The sequence below is a fragment of the Carlito syrichta genome, unplaced genomic scaffold, assembly GCF_000164805.1.
Source record: "Carlito syrichta isolate Samal-C Ts95f unplaced genomic scaffold, Tarsius_syrichta-2.0.1 Scaffold309824, whole genome shotgun sequence".
Lineage (NCBI taxonomy): Eukaryota > Metazoa > Chordata > Mammalia > Primates > Tarsiidae > Carlito > Carlito syrichta.
Genome location: NW_007253920.1, coordinates 1,131,522 through 1,151,864, shown reverse-complemented (window position 1 = coordinate 1,151,864; position 20,343 = coordinate 1,131,522). Strand labels below are relative to the sequence as shown.

The 20,343-nt window shown below is 41.9% G+C and overlaps 1 protein-coding gene and 1 pseudogene across 1 annotated transcript in view; both read left to right on the top strand.

Moving 5' to 3' along the window:
- Nucleotides 1-20,343, top strand: part of SPON1 (spondin 1) — a 253,507-nt gene that overhangs the window by 190,987 nt on the left and 42,177 nt on the right. The window lies entirely within an intron of this gene.
- Nucleotides 12,351-12,731, top strand: LOC110596535 (annotated as a pseudogene).

The window sequence follows — 20,343 nt, the reverse complement described above, 5'->3', positions numbered from 1 at the left end:
TGCCCAGGCGGGTTTCGAACCCGCGGGCTCAGGCAATCCACTCACCTCGGCCTCCCAAAGTGCTGGGATTACAGGCTGAGCCACCGAATTGTAGAGATGAGGTCTCCCCTGCCCAGGCGGTTCTCGAACCCGCGGGCTCAGGCAATCCACTTACCTCAGCCTCCCAAAGGCATTGGATTACAGGCTGAGCCACCGAGCCCAGCTTTTCCCTTCTTTTTCAGTAATTACTGTTCTTTAAATCTTTGCAGCTTGCCTAAAGCAATATTAAGTTATAATGGAAGTGACATTCTTGTTTTGTGCCTATTTCTTTAAAGAAAAGCTTTTAGTGTTATTCCATTTTTGGTTCATGAATTAAAATAGGTATCTTCATCAGGTTAAGGTAGTCAGTTGCATTACTCAAAATAAATTAAAGGTTTTATCAATTCCTCTTCTTATATATAGTGAAATAGATTGTGTCATCTAATGTTTATATTGATATAATGTTAATCTTTCATTGTTTTTTAGCATTCCTTGAGTAACCTTGATTAAGATCAAGTTTGTCACATAGTATTAATTAGATGGAGTCCAGTCTTGTCTGTATTTTGTCTGTATTTTGAAATGGTGACACAGCTTGGAAACGATCTGTTCCTTGAGAGTTTGAGGGACTTCATTAGGTCTGTATACTTTACTTTTGAGGGGTATTCTGAATTTGTTTTAAATTTCTGCTTCTGTTACTGCTTTAACAGGACTTTCTACAGAGCTATTTTATATTTTTATTACAAAATATCCATTTATTGAAATGTTTAGTCAATTTGCATGTAATTAGATATAGTATTCCATGTAGGTAGTTTAATTCCTTTTTATATTTCATATATGGAATCAGACCCAAATTCTCATCCAGTTTCCACCACTAATTTAGCTTTGTGACTTTGGCCAAGTAACTTGACTTCTGACATCATTTTTCTTATAAATAGGAGTCATATTTCTTACATCATAGGGTTGCTATGGGGATTACAGATAATGTATGTAAAGTTGTGGCACAGTGCCTGTCCTCAAGAAATAGAAGATACTACAGCGATATCTTTTCTAATGCTGTTTGTCTCCTTTTTTATTGTTGTTCTTTTGTTATATTTGTATTGGTTGTCTATTTTTCATAGTCTCTTCAGTACTTTCAGAAGCAACATATAAGCAGTGGGGAGCCACTGAAGGTTTTAGAAGAAAGAGCACTTCTACATCAAGTTCTTGGTAATCGAGTGTGTGAGCTTGATTTGTGGACAGATCATTAGAACTTAGGTCTATACTGTGAGAAATGACAGAATTGACAAGGGGCCAAGTGAGATGTGGAAGTGTAGTCCTTATATTCAGAGTCAGTGAACACACGCTCCAGACCTTGGGAGAGCCCCTTTCAAGGGCTTCTGGGAGTGGGAAATTGACCAACTGGCCCCCAATTGTCCTGCGCCAGCATCTAAGCCTTCAGGGCCTGGAAACAGAGATGCTGACAAGCACTGTGACCCAGACTGAACCCAGCTTTTGAATGGGACGACAAAACGTGCTTTGTTCATCCTTTTGAAATGGGGCCCAATTATGTTTGATTAATAAATGAAACTCTATGTCCAAATAAGAGAGACACTGTAGAAACATGGTCAGAAAACACTTTGTGTAGGAAAAGGCGGATGAAGTTTTCACAAGGTATTCATTTGCCTGGACCTGGTCTAAGACAGAGAGACATTTTCAGTCTCCAAATCCTTCTCTTGTTTCCTTACTCCCTTTTACTCCTTAAATATGTCTAACTCTCCCGCTTAAGATTTATTTTGGGCTCACTGGCGATGGTTTTGTGTTTATTGTGTCATTTAGAGAAAAAGACACCATTGAAAGCATTCTTAACCTATTTATAAATGTTAACAGAAAAAAATAAGTCGACCCTGCACACCTATCATAATACTAGAAGAAAAGGATTGGCAGTAGCAGGAGACTGCCAGGAGGCGGGTGGGGCACATAAAATCAACCAGACGTGTCTGATGCCAATCCAGGCAAAGTGAGTGAGGGCCAATGGGAAGCCCAAATCTCACCGATACCAAGACCACTTATGTACCCAATCCTGACTTGTACCCAATCCCCACATCTTTAAAATAAAAAATAAATATATACATGGAAAAAAAATGTTGGCAGGCAGCCCCCTCAGGTCCCCTCCCACTGTGGGAGCTTTTCTGTCCTCTCAGTAAATCTTCCTTTAAAAAAAAATGTTGGTAATCGTCATTAATCAAAAGATATTTATTGAGCACTTTCTGTGTACAAAGCAGTGTGGTATACACGATGAAGAAAGAATAAGAAAGAGTCCCTCGCCTCGGAAATTCTTCAATTCATTTGGAGAAATAGCCAAATAATTGACTAGCTATAATGCAAGGGAAACTGAAAGAAATATTAGGATCCGATCATAAGCCACACCCTACAGAAGTATAGATCCATTGGATGGATCAGCCAGAACTTTGTGAGCAAGTTGCATATGGGTTGCATCCTGGAACATAAATAGGCTTTTTATAAGCATGGGTTTCCTTAAATTTTTAGGTGAGCCAGCCAATGCACCCATGTGCTATGCCCAGATGTCAGCAAACCCACATATCTATTATAGGCTATTCCACCAGTCCCACGTGTGCACACAAGCACACAAACAAGATAGAAGTTTATTTTCCTCACACATAACAGCCCAGATGCAAGGCTGGTGGGTCTGTTCCTGTCACTGAGCTCCCACATCTGGGTCCAGGACCTGTGATCTGATTGCTACTTCTAAAATGATGCGAAAGGGAAAATGAGAATGAGGACAAATGGCTTTCATGTAAAAGATGATCCAAAAGTTATTTACATCACTTCTGTTTGCATCACATTGACTAAATATTAGTCACATGGCAACATCTGGCTGCAAGTTATTACCAACAGAAGATAGGGAGAACAGGTATTGGGGACAATTGCTTTTTAGTCGCTCTTAACCATCCCCCCCAAAATAGGTGATGGGGTATGAGATTCAACTCTAAACAATAAAGTTGGTATCTGGGATGGCTTATGAATCAACACTGTACATGCAATGAGTCTTCCTATCTGGGGCTGGGTAGTGAATAATAGGGTGCTCTGAACACACCTATAAATATTGAGCTATTCATCCAAACAGATACAGATAATGTGCAGATGCTGCCCCACCCCCTCCTCCACCCTCTACCCCATGAGGAGAGCTACCTACTTGAATCTCTCATTGGATGGTGATAGAAATGATCATTTGGGTTCACCAGGTGGGATCCTTCTTCTTAGAAATATCTGATGAGATTCCTTACTATCTTCGTTTGTTTTCTCTTGCTGTAAGAGAATGCCACAGACTGAGTAATTTATCAACAATAGACACTTACTTGGCTCACAGTCTGGAGGCGGGGAAGTCCAAGAGCATGGAACCAGCATCTGGTAAGAGTCATCCCATATCAGAAGGTAGAAGTGAGTGTCTGAGACAGAGAGATGCACCAGGTACCAAGCTCACTTTATAACAATCCACTCTGCCAATAAGCAGCCCACTCTCACGATAATGACATTGATCCAATAATAACCCAATTATCTCTTATTCGACCCTACTTCCCAACAAGACTACTGGAATTAAGTTTCCAACACAGGAATTTTGAGGGGACACATTCAAACCATAGCACTCACTCTGAACATACAAAGACCACAAAAGAATTAGTTAATAGGGAATGAGCTAAATCATTCAGTCAATGGTTTATCACCCATACTATAAATCAGATCTAACTTGAGAGTTAAAAGCATTACTATGAGACAGGCTTAAGAATAGCATCAGCTTAACCAACCAACCAACCCCACCTTACTAGGGTATTGGTGAAGTCTAGGAGAAGGCAGCATGTGTCCTAGGAGTTCACTGGGATTTCTTTTGCTTTCTTCCTGGTTCTGAGAAACTCACTGATTCATTTTTGCACCCCACTCCAAAGCAAGTCGGATGGTCATCTTGCTTATATCAGAGCTAATGCTTCTGTGGTGAGAGCTCTCAGTTTCTGCCTGCAAGTGCTCACTGTTCAGTTGTTTCAGCCAGCACCAATATTTGTTTCATGGGTCTAAAAATGCCCCTATTCCTGCCTGCTTTATATATTGGGGTTCTGAGAATAGTTTTGTTTATCAAAATGTGTTCTGTTATGTTAAAAGAGAGAGAGAGATTGATAACTATTCGCTTAAGAGATTCCTTGGGCTTAGTGCACAGCTAACTCTTGCTCTCTCATATATTTTTACAACTATTTTCAAGAAATAAATGATCTTTCCACTGGCTCTTAAGGGATAATTTTGGTAATATGTTTGGGGAAATATTTGAAATGGAATAAGGGTATTATAACTCTAGACTTCACTTATTGTTGATTCTCTTTAGCTTTTTTATTAAAAAGAAAGGAGAAAAAACACTTCTATACAGAAGACACAGAATAGAATGGCATGGAAAGAAACATGTATTTTCCATTCAAAAAGACTTGCATTTAAATATCATCTCTCCCACTTATTAACAAAATATTGAGTTCTCTGAGTCTTCATTTTCTTGTGTCCAAAATAAAGACAATAATAGTTCCTGCAATACAGTGCACCTATGAATATTAGGTTAGCTAATTTATGTAAAGTGCTAAGCCCAGTACCTAACACTGTTTATAACTATTATTTATTGAATCCTAACTATGAGGCAGGCACTATCTAGGTCAGTGGTTTTCTCTTGGGGACTTGTTAGAACTGCAGATTTTCCACCAGGCCCCACCCCAGACGCACTGAAACAGAAAAGCGAGGGTGGGGCCCAGCAACCTGTTTCCTAAGCCCTCTCAGTGATTCTGATCCACACTAAAGTTTGCAGGCCTCAGGTCTAAGTGTCCAAGAAATTGAAAATACGATGATCACATCCACATTGCACCGCAGCTAATAACTTGTGCTGAAACAAATACAGATATGCCGCCTTCCTTTTTGTTTGATGATAGCCCCAGGATCTTCACTGACTTAGTCACGACTGTGATATTTGTGGCTCTCAGAACTGTTCCTTACAAGGAGATGGAAGATAGGAGACTTGGGAAAGCCACATATCTAACCTCCTCCTCCCTCCTGGGTCTTCTCTCCCTCCCCTAAGAGTCTGCATCCTGTCTGTGTCAAGCAGCTTGTGAAATACCTGGTGAGAACTCAGCCACTCCAGAAAAAATGAATAGCTCCTCCTTAGTGCAGGCCCAGCGCCTGAGGCCAATGTCTCCCTGACTTGTCATTATGTGTTCCCATCTGTCCCCCTGGTAAAATATGAGGTCCCTGTGGGAAGGAACCATGTCTTAATCATCTGTGTCCCCAGCACCCAGTACCTATAGTAGACACCTAATAAATGAGTGGTGAATGAATGAAGTGTCAGCCCCAAATCAGAAGGGCATTTGTTCCTGGAGCATTCAGGTGTTAGGCATGCCCTAGCAGCCAATATATTTCTGGCTCTGGTGACAAGTAGGCAACAGGATTGCCCAGAGACCCATGAAATGTTACCTGAGCCATGCCTTCATCCATCCATCAGCTCCATTCTGTGCCACAAGGAAGGCTGTGTGACAGTCTCGTGGCAGATCGGAACCACATTAGGAACAGCCTAGAAAAGCAAACTGCAAATATCCATTTCTTTTCTCTGTCATAATTTGTTTTCCCAGTTGCTGGAGAGGTTGAAATGAGCTCTGTCTGTTGACAATTTGGATAGAATAACTTTTCTGTTTCATGATTTCTGAACAGTGAAGGACTGAATTCTGCTCTGGGCTGTGGAAAAATAACAAAGCACTCGGTGGGGTAGGTGGGAACAGAACAGGGTTTTAGCTGAGGAAGAGTTTGGCCCTGCTCTGGGGCTGTCTCTGAGTGTATTTCTGCCTTCCAGGTCTTTTCAGGTCGGATGCGTTCAGAAAGTCATCCTTCTCACTACCCTGTCCCCCATCCTCTGCCATCTGTGCTGGGAGCCATTCACCTAACCCACTTAGAAGAACCAGAATGAATATAGATTTCTTATTCCACACATTAATTTCTGGAACCGGCCTATTTCTCCTCATTGCATTGTTCCTACCTGCTGCAGTCACATTCAACTGTATTAAAAAGCAGCAGGGAATTCATTCTTGGCTGGAAATTTTTGACAATTAAATTCAAACTATGAGGGAAAAGTTATCCCGGCTCCATTCTCTCTCTGATGCATTGGGCTATGGTGAGGGGCCTCCATAAAAGGGAAAGCAGGTACCCTCCAAGAGTTGTAGGGGAACAAGAATCAGTGCAGAAGTGACCCTGAGATCTGGGTTATCAGAGGGTTATGGCCAAATTCTAATCCTCACCAGTAAGATGCATCCTCTAAAGTTGAATGTTTGCTATCAAACTGTCACCTACTTGTGTCATATTGTAGCCTGGCTGAAGAAAGGAGATGTAGGTAGAAAGGAGTGGTCTGCATGGCCTCTAGAAAGAGAGAGGGAGTTTGTCACGGTCTTCTGTGCAGTCCAAGGGAAAGGATAGCATGACCAGATGACATGATTTGTGATTTGCAAGGCAGGTCTATCCCCATAATGAAGGCACATGCATTTGACTTAGCTCCATGTCTCTGTCCACTAAAACCATTCAACTAGGTTGGGCACGGTAGCTCATGCCTGTAATCCCAGCACTTTGGAAGGTCAAGGCAGGAAGATTGCTTGAGCCCAGGAGTTTAAGACCAGCCTAGGCAAGATAGCGAGAGCTCGTCTCTACAAAAAATATAATTAAAAAAAAAAATTAGCCAGGTATGGGGGTGCACACCTGTGGTCTCAGCTATTCAGGAGACTGAGACAAGAGTATCCCTTGAGTCCAAGAGTTTGAGGCTGCGGTGAGTCATGATTGTACCTCTACACTCCAGCCTGGGCAACAGAGTGAGACTCCGACTAAAAAACAATGACAAGCCATTCAACTAAATCCCTTTGCTTCAACTCTGTACCTCCCATTATCTTAGCAGTATTCTGTTAAGATAATGGCTTTTCAAAAAGACTTCCCTGCACATGGAGGCTGTGCTGCCCAGAACACTTAGTTTACATAAAGTCCACTTGGCTTTTCTATTTCTTGCTGTTAAGCGTGTCTTCTACATCGTGAGAGCCTGGATAGTGTGAGCCAGTCCCCTTGGTTAGTCTCCTCTGCACATGCCATCAAAATCAAGGTCTTGGACCAGTAAAGGATAGAGCCACACTCTGGACATGGTCCAGCCAGCATCCTAAGCAACAAAGTTCTTGAATTCAACTGTAGGCAGGTGATTCTTTTTCCCTATCTCTGTCTTGAGAGAGCCAGTATTAAAGTTAAATAATAACCAAAGTCTTTTTTTAAAAAAATTCTTACTAAGGTGACATTGTTAGGTTGTTTTAAGCAATCCTTTGAAGTGTTTTCCTCCCAAATTTTCTAATTTGTGTTCATTACATATTTGAAGAGAAATTCAAATTGCCTGAAGATAGAAAATGAAAACATGGCAAGCTATAAACTCTGACCTTAAAAAAGTCTATAATGTAGCGTCATAAAATATAATTAGAACTCCATTTCAACATCACATTACAGATCTATGACTTAAAGGTAATTTCTGTCATTTGAAAGTGATGGTGAGCTGATGGCTGAATTGGATTCTTAGGAGAAAAACAATTTCTCCTGCATTAGGAGTTATTAGTTTAATTGAATAATATCTGGATCACACTGATGGTAATGTTAATGTTATTACCCATTATCTTGGTGATGTTCATACCACCGTTTCCAGGGAAAATATAGCCCATTAAATGGACAGAAGGATTAAAATAGAAAAAAACCTTGAAAGCTTTTCATGGCTCATTATGCCAAGGTCAGGACGAAGGAATGGCCCTGACCTTGAAATGGGACAGAGGACCCAGCCTGGGCTAAATGCCTAAAAGAATTTCAAGAGAAATCCTTTCAGCCATGGCAGAGTGCATTGGTTTCTTAAACAACATGTTTTTCTGAATGTTAGTATTCATTAACTTATTCATTTATTCACTTACCCATTCCTTCATTCATTTGACTAACCCATTCATTCATTCAACCAACATATTTTGTGCACCTTCCTGAGACCATGAATGGTGACAGATCAACAAAGATGATTTAGTTAAGGGCATGATGAAGGCTTATTGAGAACCTACCATATCACGGATATTATCGTGGGAGCTTCCAGGCAGTATCTGATTTATTCTTCACTAGAACCCATAAGGTAGGTAGCGTTATTCCACCCATTTTATACATGAAGAAACTGAGGGTCAGACAGGTAAAATGACTCACCCAAGACCTCACAGCTAGAAAGGGAAAGAGTCTGAATTAAAACCTAGGCCTGTTTTATTTCAAGTCCTGAGCTGTTTCCACTATGCCTAGATTTGGACTTAGGACACAAACACATTTTTTAAAAATTATAATAGTATGATAAATGTATACAGCCATATGGAGCAACATCGCTGCAGTAGTGGAAGCCAGAACCCCACTCTGGGTGGACTCACTGACATTTGGGATCATAGGAAATGCCTGGGTGGTCCTCATCTCTCCTCCAATGCTTCTCCCCTTCCTTATCCCCAGCACACAGCTCTTCCTCCATCTCCTCCTTATCAAAAGCCTGGCTCTGCCCTTCTCCCCAGTCCTCCCAAGTGAAGGGTATTTGCTCTTCCACACTCCACATAACTCAGGGCAAGAGGGTGGGTCAGGATCCATCTCCTTTGCAACGCCTCCTCACAGCTCATCTTATAGAAAGAGCCCTGCTCCTCTGAGGCTCCCAACCCCCAGCCATACCAGCCTCTGTCCTCCTGGTCTCTGCCATCTACCAGCCTTCTGGTCACTTCTGGCCTTCACTGAAGAGTGATCCCAGGGCTGTGAGGTCACTGTCTTGTCCAGCCCAAGTCAGCGGCTCTTACTGAGACTAGGACCCCTATCAGCTGCTATGGGTTCTAGAATCACGTTGCTCCCATAAGATGTTTTATTGTCCTGTGAAGTCAGTCAGGAACTCAATGGCAGGTGATACAATGGGCTGAGGCTTTTTCAAGGGAATGTATCTGATAAAACTTTGCATACAAAAATTCATTTTCAAACCCTGCTTTTTCCATGGTAACATTTCGTAATTCCTTCCTTGTTTTGTCCCTGCACCACTACCTCCTTACCATCATAACCCAGGTCTCACCAAGCTATGACAGGTGACAAAGGCCTGATTAGGAAATCTATATCCTCGTAGGTTGCACTTTGACATCTTCTTCTTGAGTTGTCTTTAATATCCTGAGACATACAACAAAGGTTCCCACATGCTGTTCCACTGACCTGAACCACCTCGAGAACATTTTTTAAAACTATAGATTTCTGTGCTTCATCTAGAGATTCTAATTTAGTAGCTCTGAGGTGTGACCTGAACATAATTAGATTTCAAAAGTCTTCAGCCCCCCCCCAAAAATTAATTAAAATAAAAATAAAATCTTCAGCTGATTCTGAAGTACAACAGCCGCTGTCCATAAATCTGATGCTCTCTACATCCTGACACCAAGTTGAGTGGCTTGAGTCCTTCCCCATCCATATGTTCACTATCATTAAGTCAGAAAGATACTTTCAGCCTCCAGCTTCAGGCTGCTGTCCTCCTTCCTACCACCAGTAATATGCTAGTAAATGTTTAGCAATCGGCTCTCAGAAAAAACACACATGTATCCTGCCTGATCTGTGGAGTTTGCCAGTTTCCATGGTGTAAACACTCCCACCATGGCCAATTTTAAACTTCTAATGTGATGTCACTGAGCATGGAGTTGGTGAAAGATGTATATAATCAACTCTCAGGAGCCACGTGTCACCTCTAGCATATCACTGTACCAACCACCCTTTACTGATTCCCAAAGATCAAACAAAACAGAAGTCTCTCTGACAAGCAGAGATCTCCCCACATTCTAAAACACAACCAGAGCCTCTCAGAAGTCAGGTTGCCTTCATTAAAAAAAAAAAAAAAAAAAGCTCTTGGTATAGTAAAAAGTGGGGAAAATGCTATTACAGGATTGGTAAAATTGGGAAGATGCTTTAACACAAAAATACAATGCAATAAAATTGTACTAACCTCAAGACAATTTGCAAGAATTATAAAAATATTCATTTATACTTCACCATAGATGGAGTCCATCAGTAGAGGACATGTCAAGAGAAGTAAGATGAATTTCTTCAGCAGTTCTGTTGGTATTTCTCTGTGACTTTGGAGATAATGCCAGAGTCTTACCTGAGACTTTTGTGGGTGTGAAAACTGGGGCAAAAGCCCTGAGTGCCGTCTCCACCTTCCACCTCCCACCCTCACCTTGTTTCCAATTCACGAGAGACCCTGGACATAGCTGTCTCCCTCCTTGCCTTCTGTTCTTTGCCTCTCAAGAATTTACAAAGTCAGGTGCCCCGCCACTGGGTCTTATCTGGGTCACAAAATAACCAAGTGACAAGAATTAAAGATAACAAGAAAACACTGGGGTGTCTAGCTCCCTTCTGCACCACTGAGGATCAGCAGTTAGTTACTAATGACTGGCTCTTTCATCTGGCTCCAGTCTGGCAAGAGATCTGGCAGAGAATTCTTTCTGGCTTTCATTTTCCTTATTTCTTTGAGCCACTTCTGGCAGGAACATTATAAGCAAATCAAGTTTTGATCAGTTGAAGCCTATTTGAAAGCTCTAGGAGCTGCTGCTGATTCATTCATTTATTAAACAAACATTTATTTAATACCTCCCTTGTGCCAAATCCTGTACTAGACAGTTGGGAAGAGGGATATAGAGATGAGATGAATAACACACAGTTCCTTGCCTTGAAGCACACATAGTGGAGGAGGGGGATAAATGATATGTAAGTGGGTAACTGCAGTTCAGTGAGGCAGATCCCATGACCGAGGTCAACAGAGGGTATGGTGGAAGCACAGAGCGGGGGCAGGTGCTCTAAACTGAGTGACCAGGAAAGGCTTGAACTGCATTCTAAAGGATGAGTAGACATTACCAAGGTGAGAAAGGTTTAAAAGACACATCCAAGAGATGGTGATTTATGCAAGCATACAGAAGATTTTTTTTTTTAAACATAAAGATATCTGGGCCAGGCGCAGTGGTGCATGCCTATAATCCCAGCATTTTGGGAGACTGAGACAAGAGGATCACTTGAGGTCAAGAGTTCAAGACCAGCCTGGGCAACATAGTAAGATCTCCTCTTTACAAAAAGTCAAAAAATTAGTCAAGCATGGTGGTGCACACCTGTAGTCTTAGCTACTCAGGAGGCTAAGGCAGGAGGATCAACTGAGCCCAGGAGTTTGATACTGTGGTGAGCTGTGATAGTACTCCAACCTGGGCAACAGAGTGAGAATCCAGACTCGAAAAAAATAAATAACAAAAATAATAAAAGGCATTCTGGTTCAAGAAACTGCAAGTAGTTGAGGAGGATGGCAAGTATCCTAAACCTAATGACTATGCTTTGGTATCAGAGGCCCTTGGGCACAAATTCTAACTCCTCTGCTTATCAGCCACATGAAAGGGAATGAATTGTTCAGCTTCTCCCAGTCCCCCGCCTTATAAGACCATTCATATGCAGAGGGGAACGTGCATGTACCATGCTCATACCTGGTTTGGTGATGAGGATGAAGGTGAGGATGACGGCAGCTGGAACCAAGGGTTCCCACAAAGGTGAGGGGTAGGAGGAGCTGTGAGGTTAGAGAAGTAGCGGGGCCAGAGGGTGAACCCTTGTGTTTCATGCTGAAAAAAAAAAAATGTGGACTTCATCGCCAAAGCCAAAGAATTTCAAGCAGTGGAGTGACCTGGTCAAGTGTTTGTTTTAGAAAGTTCCCTCTGATGGGTTGGTGGCAGGGGAGTAAAACTGGAGGCAGAAACCGAGTTAAGAGGCTCTTGCACGAAGGTAAGGGTACAATGAAGGTGACGTGGTGGGGATGGAATAGCCAGGGCCTCTCCGTAGTGTAGCTAAGGAAGGCATTCCTTAAGACTTCTCATACATGGATGTGAATTTCCCTAAGCCAGCTCTGCTCACTCACAGCAGGGCCCAGCTGCATGGAGGAATGTAGAATCCAGGTTCCTGTTATCATTGGAATCAAACTGCTTTGTAGATTCTTTGATTGTCACACTCAGGCAACCAAAGTGTCTTTTGTGGCTTAACATGTCAAAAGTAACAGCGATTATCTGGGAATGGTGGGATTATACATTGTTTTTATATTATTCTTTTTGCCTCTCTCTATTTTCAAAATGTTCTACAATGAACACGTTTTCTGATAAGGAAAAAATCCTGTCACAAACATTTTGAAAATAGAGAGAGACAGAAAGAATAATATAGGTAGTTCGCCCTCCTTTCTTTCTGCCTCCACTGCCACCATGGTGCCCATGAAAAAACTTGTAGAGAAGGAGGGCTAAAAAAAGAAGCAAATTCTGAAGTTTGCTCTTGATTGTACCAACTCTGTTGAAGATGGAATCATGGATGGAGCCAATCTTGAGCAGTTTTTGCAACAGAGGATCAAAGTGAAGGGAAAAGCTGGGAATCTTGGTGGAAAGGTTGTAACCATTGAAAGAAGCAAGGACAAGATCACTGTGACCTCTGAGGTGCCTTTTTCCAAAAGATATTTGATATCTCACTAAAAAATATTTAAAGAAGCATAATGTACGTGATTGGTTGCACATAGGTGCTAACAGCAAAGAGAATTACAAATTACACTACTTCCAAATTAACCCAGAGAAGAAAAAGAAGATGAGGATTAAAATTTCTTTATCTGCAGCATTTTGTATGAGTTCTTGAATAAAACTTGAGAACGGAGATACAAAAATAAAAATAAAAACAAAACTGTACATAGCTTCACTCTAAACAGTAATCCTCTCCTTACTTTATCTGAGTAAGGAAATGCCCAGTTGAATTAGAAATGAGGGAAAGATTGTTGATAGGATCCAACTTCAAACTTCTCAACTATTTATTTTCTTACTTTTGCTTTGAGAGATTATGCAGTGCCAATGAAGACAGACTGAAGATGCATGAACAGTCTTGAGTTTGAAAAATAGTGGTCTTTTTATTGTTACAGCTTCAAGCATGGATTATTTACACAATTTATATTTCAGGGAACCTCAAGTACAGGAAAATTGCCCAATAGTTGGAGATAATTGTATTATTGATATTCTCTTTTTAAAGAAAATAAAACATCAGAGAGAGAAGTGCAAATGACAATAATATCATCACAGTCAGCCTAGATTGTAAAAGTAAGGAATTGAAGGTGGACTCTGGTTTAAGTATGTGAAGTTGCAAGAGAATTATAGACAGAGGTCTAACTACTGAGATTCTTCAGGACCATGTTCCAAAAGCATTGAATCCTCAGGCCTAAATCAAATATTCGTGGAGTCTCCTTAGATGGACATTGTTTGCATCATTAGGCCATCTTCCTGGGAGGTAGCATCTTGATTACAGTTTTCAATTTGGATTTTTTTTAAAAAGCAGTAATAATAATAATAATAATGACAACAATAGTTCACATAGTCTTATGGTTCATAAAGTGCCCTAACATTTAATGTTCATGATGCCAGGTGAAGTATACCTTGTTGCTCCATGGGTTCTTTGACATCACAACAAAAAAGAATTGCAGAGAGAATCCAATATATAGTTTAAGACAGAATGTATTAGAAAGAAAGAGGCATGCTCAAGAGAGAGCATGGGTCCCTTACAAGAGGGCATATGCTTGCCTTTGACAAGAAGTGATGATTAAGCAACCCATGAGCTAAGAGCAGAGGGCTGCAGGTATCTGGTCACAAGTTTTGAGTACAATCTCCAAAACTTTTAGGATCACAAGGACCTTCTAAATAATGAAACATACTGTCTAACTAGATTCTTAGTGTATTATATCTGTGTTTTGGGTAATTCCCTATTGTTCCTGTGATTCACTGTTCTGGTAGTTTCACATTTCAGCCACAAGGTGGTCAGGTCTGTTATACCCGGTATGTCAGTTGAAGGTCATGTTCAGAAAAATGTCTGAACACTTACCCTGTTCTAAATCAGATCTGTCTAAGACAATCTACCTAACTACTTAACTTTGCTAACTATGTCTGCCTCACTCACAACTTCAAATGTCTGAGTTAACTTTATTTCCATTTTAGAGATGTAGAAGTTCAGGCTGGGAGAAGTTTACTGACTGGCCTGAGGTTACACAGCTCGGAAGTGGAGAGACGGGATTCATATCAGCTCTTTAGACTTGAATGGCTATGCCCCTTCTACTTTTTCTAATGCCTGGTTTTAGATATAGATGCTCCTCAACTTATGATGGGGTTATTTCCTGATAAGCCCATTTAAGTTGAAAATATCCTTATGTGGGAAATGGGCATTTTTATAAAACATGATGGGATGCGAAGACATAAAATGCAATATCCAAAAAAAGTTAACAACACCCTACACTGTAAAGTATTCATTGTTTAGCCTTGCGATTGCATGACTGACTCGGAGGTTACATCGCAGCTAAATCAAATAAGAGAGTATCATACCACACACTGGTAGCCCCAGAAAAGATCAAAATTCGAAGGACAGTTTCTAGTGAATGCACATTGCTTTCACACCATCATAAAGTCGAAAAATCGTTAAGTCAAACCATAATAAGTCAAGGGCTGTCTTCATTTTATTTTCATGAGACTCACTAATCCAAATGACAGGTAGGGCCCATGGGAATTCTACTAGTTCCTACTACCATTGTAACAAATAAACACAAAGACAACAGAAATGCATTCCCTTATAGTTCTGGAGGTTAGAAGTCCAAAATTAGTCTTACCGGGCTAAAACTACGGTGTTGGCGGAACTGGTCCTTTCAGAAGACTCCAGAAGGCCCCTCCCAGCTTCCGGTCAGTGGCTGCTGGCATTCCTTGGCTTTGGGCCACGTAATTCCAATCTCTGCTTCCATCCTCACACTGCCTGCCCCTCTTCTTTGGTCAAATCTCGCTGTGCCTTCCTCTCAGAAGGACACCTCTATTTAGGGCCCACCCAGATAATCCAAGATAATCTTCCCATCACAAGATCATGAATTTAACCATATCTGCAAGGTCCTTTTATATAAGGAGACATTCAAAGGATTTCAGGATCAGGATGTGGATATCTTTGAGGACCGTTGTTCAGCACCCTCACAGGAATATTTTTTTCATTTATTGAGTGGTCCCTGAATGCAAAATTCCCTGAATTTAAATTTAAACCATAGCTGGTTTTCCATTTTTAACCTTTCACTTTTGTGTGCCTTAGCGCTTTAGTATTTGCTTGCTTGCTAGCTTTGCTAGCAAATTGAGCTTTGACTCTCTGTTGAAAGTAACTTAACCAAAACCCATCCTCCTGCTGCCTGTCAGGGATGGATACAGGCAGCTGGATTTTTCCAGGCCAGCCTTGGAAAGAGCTTACAGAGAGGTGCATTCTTTACTGTTAGACCTCTCCTGCCTGCTGTCATTTATTGAGCACTTACTGTGTGTCAGGAACTGTGGACTCATTCTACATTCAGTAACAGCTCATCTGTATCTTGCAAACAAGCCTGTAAGGTAGATGGCATTATCCCTGTTTTACAGATGAGAAAATCAAGACTCAAAGAGTTAGGTAGCATGCCCAAGGTTGTACAGTTAAGCCACACAGCCTCTAAAACCCAGGTTCTTAATACCATGCTATTGCAAAATTGGATAATTCCCAAACCTCAGTAATGTATGAGCCTCTTTTAAAGGGCGAATACAAGCTCATAAACCCACAAGGTCGAGTTATAATTATTTTCATCATCGTATTATTTAAATATGTGCAAAAATAACTAGATATTAACTCCTTATGCTTACAGCTCTCGTAAGACTATAAAAACAAAATAATGATACTAATAATACCACAAGTAAAACTACAAACACTTTAAATGCTAATTAAGAGATTGCTTTAATGTGATGGGTGATGCTGTTTTGCTGAAATTAAATGACTCCTCACAATTCAGAAGCAGTGCTGACCATCCTGGATCCTTCAGAGGTAGGTGTGTGTCCACCAGGGTCCTTTGAGCTAACTTCTCTCTCCCACTATTCTTGCAACCATCACCCACACGTTCTTCAGAGAGCAACACACATATGCTTTGGGCTTTACCTGATGAAAAGTCTCTGATTTGTTAACTCAGCCTCTCTTTTTTTTCCACTGCCTGTAGCAGCAGGGATCTCTAGGAAACAGACTCTGAGACTAGATTAGGGTGCAGAAAGTCAGAGAATGTTCTTGGGAACCATGCCTGAGGGAGGCAGAAAGGGACAGCGGGAGTTGAGTTGGCCCAACAAAGGCCTCTGCCAGTTCACTGGGCTGGTGGCTCTTCAGAGTTGCCAGGCACCAACCTTTGTGTCCCTGGATGACCCTTGGATGAGGGCCGCTCTGGGATAGGAGGCTTGACCTCTCATGAGGCTGTTTTATCCAGCCAGTACCAAAGAACTGACAACCAAGAGCCACCTTTTAGCATCATTCCTGCAGCTGGGAAATATGTCCTTCACTCCTTGAAGAGGGACCTGGGCAGAGCATCATGGCATCCACCACATCAGCCCACCAGTAAAGTTGTGAAGGCCACAGAGGGGTGTAAACATAAATGCATCCCAGCCACTGAAATTGCCCGGCGGTGCTTGACTAGGCCTTTGAGATGATCCATAATAGACTTACATTGACTTTTTAAATGCTCACAAAAATATTCTAAATTCCCATAGAGAATAAGAAGACCCCAACAACACAGTCACAGACCCCTGGGGTTCTTCAGAACTTACTCAGAAGAAGATGAAGTTTAGGAGGCATTTACTCTGGACACACAGTTTTATAAATACTTCTTTGGGTGGCAGTAATAACAATGGCCACATTCTCTCACAATCCACATGTCACATTTGGGAATAAAAACTTTCATTTATTGAACATGTATCCAAAACATGTGATCAACCACTTACTGTGAGATGGGTACTTTGCTAGACACTTTCCAGGGGGGACGATATATCCAAATAATCATGCAAATAAAAAATGAGTTGAGAGTTTGAGGGCATCAAGAAAGATTTTCAGAAGGAGAAGGACTTGAGGGAACATGGGATAAGAGCATTCCAGACAAAGGGATCCAGTGTAAAAGGACAAAAAGTCTTGAGATCCCTGGGCGTGACAGGTAACTAGGAGATCTGGCCAAAAGGTGTGTCGGGCAGTAGTGAGAGATTACACTGACAAAAGGCAGTGGAGAACCTATCCATAGAGCTAAGTCATCAGAGCTAGCCTTTTCATTATGATTCACCTGGCCCATTACTTACACCATCTCATTTAATCCTCATGCACTATTATTAACCCACTAGAAGACAATATCCAGAAGGGCAAAATGTTGTCCATCTGGTCTACTGCCCTATGCCCAGAGCCCAGCACGGTGTCAGATCCACAAAGGAGCTCAATGAAATGTATTTTACAGATAAAGAATTGGGCTCTGGCTAGGCACGGTGGCTCAAGCCTGTAATCCTAGTACTTTGGGAGGCCAAAGTGAGAGGATTGCCTGAGCTCACTGGTTCGAGACCAGCCTGGGCAACTTGGCGAGACCTCATCTTTACAATAAATCAGAAAAATTATCTGAACATGGTGGCATGTGCCTGTAGTTCCAGCTACTTGGAAAGCTGAGGCAGAAGGATTCACCTGAGCCCAGCAGGTTGAGGCTACAGTAGCCATGAGCATGCCGCTGCACTTCAGCCGCTGGGCAACAGAGTGAGACGCCAACTCAAAAAAAAAAAAAAAAAAAGAAAAGAAAAAAGAATTGGGCTCAGAGAAGACAGTAACTTCTCCAAACTCCCACATCACACAAGTGACCAAGCCAAGGTTTGACCCTCAGTCTGCCTTAACTCCTGCTCCATGCTGCCACAATGATAACTAAAAGGGGATTTTCACAGTTAGGGAAACTTCTCTTACCATGAAAATCCTGGAAGAAGTCAGCCTGTGTCTGTGGGATCTCAGATTCCTAGTGGGGACAACCTTCAGTGTCAGCTGCAACACAAAATTTCACCTGTCATCTCCCAAGTGTCTCCTGAAACCTCAAATAGGTGGGGTTCTAGGGAATGAAAAGGGTTAAGCTGTTACAGCTTGTGAGAGCTGTTACTTTGCATTTAAATAGTACGATTGAAGAAAGCATCGTTCCCAGGAACCTTATTTGCTCCTAATGTGCTGAGCACCTTAAGGCACTCTTACTTCTTCCCTGGTTCGGTCATTTGCAGCTTTATTACTTAATAATTCGAAAGCTTTTTATGGAAATCCATTGATAAAGGGAGATGATGAAGTGAAATGTTATATTTAAGGACCCAGTAAAACCAGCCACCAGTATAACACCTGGGTCAGAAGCTTCTTCTAGGGAAAGAGGAGATATTGGTGTGCAGATGAATTCTCATTTCTTTTGAAACTGTTTTTATTTTAAAGATACTCCTTGCCTAACAGGCTTTAAAATCATCAAGAAGCCTGGGCAACATAGCGAGGTCTCATCTCTATAAAAAATAAAAATAAATTAGCCAGGCATGGTGGCATGCGCCTGTAGTCCCAGCTACTTGGAAGGCTGAGGCAGGAGGCTGAAGTGGGAGGATTGCCTGAGCCCAAAAGATTAAGGTTGTAGTGAGCAGTGATCATGCCACTACACTTCAGCATGGTTGACAAAGTGAGATCCCAACTCAAAAAAAAAAAAAATCACCTAGTAAAGAAACCATCAACTGTCTTGTGAAGTCTACCCTGACTGTGGCTCTTAGTCCTTCTGCCCACCCTCCTGACTGCTGCCTTGGCTTGGAGCCCAGCAGCTCTAGACGTCTGCCCCACTCCCCTCCACAGCAGAGGCAGCCTCACACAACGCCCAACTCAAAAGACTTAATCACCATCCAGTTGAAAAAACCACAAGCAACAGCCTTGGATGGGGCCTTTTCTTTTTTATTTGCATTTTTCTTTAATGGCAATATATTCACATGGTCTGAAATTCAGAAGATAGATAAGGGTGTGCAGTGAAAAGTCTTACCCTTTTCCTTCCTCTCTAGTTACCCAGTTCCCTTCCCTTGAGGCAACCCACCTTTGATAAGTTCATATAAATCCTTCCAGAGATACTTTGTACAATAGAAATATACATACACACAATTTTCTTTATCCTTGCCATTTATTTGCACAATGGTGGACAGAGCATTATAGAAACAGATTACTGAACAGACTGCTCTGTACCTTGCTTTTAAAATGTAATGTATCTTACTCTTAGTTGTGACATGGCTGTCTTAGTGATGAACCCAAAAACCATATAGCAGTGTAAAAAAAAAAGATACAAATATATATATATATGCATGCCTGTGTCTGTGTGAATTATGATCTCAACTATGTGACAAAGCAAATGAATATTGCAATTGATGATAGTTGCTGGGTAAGGATGGCAGGATTATAGGTCATTATTTTTGCTTCTCTCTCTCTCCCACCCCCACCTTTTTCTCTCACGTACTTCCTAAAACATGGTTGTTATTTTTCAAAATTCTAAAGACCTCATTTTCACACGTAAGGTATATTTTCATTTTGGTAGAGTTCCTCCTTGGCCCTTTTCATATGCATTAGCACCTGTACCTTAAAAATCCTCGAGGCCCTTAATCGAGAAAGGCCTCCTCTACCACTCTATCTAAAACTGCAGCATCTGTAATCCCAGCACTTTGGGAGGCGGAGGTGAGAGGATTGCCTGAGCCCAGGAGTTTGAGACCCACCTGGACAACTTGGCAAGACCTCGTCTCTACAAAAATAATAAAAGAAAATTAGCTAGGCATGATGGCGCACACCTGTAATTCCAACTACTTAGAAGGCTGAGGCAGAAGGATCGCCTGAGCCCAGTGGGCCATGAGTGTGCCACTGCACTCCAACCTGGGGAACAGAGTGAGACTCTGACTCAAAAATAAAATAAAATTGCAGCATCACTCCCTCACCCCTCCCTGCTTTATTTTCTCAGAGAACCAGTTGTCCTCTTCTGACACACTGTATAGCTGTTCACTTGTCAATATCTGCCTCCCGCTTTGAACTGAAAGCTCCCTAGGGACAGGGATGGGCGTGTCTGTTGTTAGGACTCTATCTCTGGCATCTGGGGCGGAGCCTGGCATGGACTAGGGGCTCCATAGATCGTAGCTGGATTAATGCATCCTCGAATCAGCCCCCACAACCCAACTCACGCTCGCTCATGCCCCTAACGGGTAACCAGAGCATCCACTGTCCCCTCCTGTGCCCCTCCCCCACCTCCCTGCCTTCCTTCTCACACCCTCCTGCAATGCTGGAAGATCACCCCTCCCTCATGGGCCTCCGTCTCACCTCTTCTCACCCTTTCAAGGACTCCACTCCTGCAAGGGCACCCTCTCTCTC